At 51.1% G+C, this 1,719-nt stretch overlaps 1 pseudogene; it reads right to left on the minus strand.

The window, feature by feature from the left end:
- Positions 1-840, minus strand: LOC132427012 (dehydrodolichyl diphosphate synthase complex subunit NUS1 pseudogene; annotated as a pseudogene).
- Positions 841-1,719: the final 879 nt, after the last annotated feature.

A 1,719-nucleotide genomic window follows, 5' to 3' on the forward strand; every position in this document is an offset into this window, starting at 1 on the left:
CTACTTTCCCAGATGCTGTTCACAGGCTGCATATTGACGAAGGGCAGAGAAAAAGTCCTCATAACTGATGTTTAGGTGGGAAGGCAAAGAGACAATCTCTGTCAGGCTGATGTGCCAGGGCAGAAAGCCTAGTGCGCTGTCCTCAGGACTAAACTTCAGTACTAAATCAGGACCACGGGCACCATTCGAACTAAATAAACGGTCTGATATATCTACATCCAAATCTGTGGATTTCTTTTGCTGCTGGGCTACTGACTGGCAAAAGTCTTGAGCAGCTCTCACCATATCTGCTTTTGCATCTTCTGGGGACAGCACCTTAACTGCCGAATGGCAATCTTCGTCATTACGATTTGCAAATTCTGGTGAGTATTTGGAACCATCTATGTCCAGAAGTTCCTGCTGTTGTTTTAAGATTTCATCCGTCAATCTGGAGTTATTTCTTTTGAAAATTCCTTTGTGGTCGTAGACGCTGATGTAAGAGGTGCCCACTGCCATACATCACACCACGAGGCTTGCGATGTCGGAGAAGCCGGGCTCCGGCTCTTCGGAGATCCCTAGGTCTACGTGCACAGGCAGCTTCTTCAAGGAGCTGGCGTCCTCGCGCCATTGCAGCCACGGGTGGGCGGCGAGCGGGGCGGGCTCCCCGCGCGGATGCCTGTGGTCAAGGCTGTTCCCGCCGACAGCCGGGGGCTGGCGGAGTGCGAAGCCGAGCGGCGCTAGGACCGCGGCGGAGGCGGCGCAGCAGTAGCTCCGCCAGGTCCAGTTCCAGGTGCCGAACCGCAAGCGGAGCCGGGAGGTGAAAGTGCGGTGCAGGCCGAGCTGAGCCTGTAGCCCCGTCATAGTCTCGTGGCGCCCGGGCGTCCTCTCCTCCCCCTCCCCCACCCGCGACCAGACCGCTTCTTATCCGGCTATCGCCCCGCGTTCCCCGCCCCCCGCCCCCGAACCCCTTTTTATACACTTTTTTTTCCGAACCCCTTTCTGCTGCGAGCACTTCACCTCGCCTCCGCCGCTAGCTCCCTCCAACACCAGACTGTTTGAACCACGCAGACCTGAGTTTGCACACTGGCTCTGCCAGCCTAGGGGCTTAATTTGAGTCCCAGTTTCCTCCTTTATAAAGTTAGGATAATGCTGCCTCCATCACACAGTTCTAATGAGCCGAAGTATTGGAAAGGGCTTTGTAAACTTTAAAGCTCCTACCAAATGTTAGCCCTATGGGTAAGATGTCCGTCTAACCTTCTGGATGACCGTCATCCCAAAAGATTACTCTCCATAGTCTTTCCTAATAAGAAGAAAAGAGATTTTTGAGAGTAAGTTTTGTAATTCACTTACCCTAATACCATTGGGCAAGAGCTGAATCACAACATGTGAATTACAGCCTGGACGAACGCTTGCTAGAAACATTCTCCAACATTTTTAGCTAAAAAGTTGTTCATTCCTCAGTGTTCTCCCTCTTTTGCATCCCACACCCATTCAAGGACTGACTCAGTCGTAAGGCAGAAGTAGCATGAATTCAGCTGCAACTTTGTATTTAACATCTTCTTATATTCTTACGCTGAGCCAAACTTCTTTAGGTAAGAAAAGCCCGGGAACTGGAGGTCTTCAAGAAACCGAATCAGAAGCTGCCAGAGATGTCGGGGATTCAGACATTAGGTGAGAGGTTGGACCAGATAAACACTAAGATCTCTTCCAACTGTAAAGGTCTACATGGGAGAGTTACTG

This window comes from Delphinus delphis, chromosome 1 (assembly GCF_949987515.2).
Source record: "Delphinus delphis chromosome 1, mDelDel1.2, whole genome shotgun sequence".
NCBI lineage: Eukaryota > Metazoa > Chordata > Mammalia > Artiodactyla > Delphinidae > Delphinus > Delphinus delphis.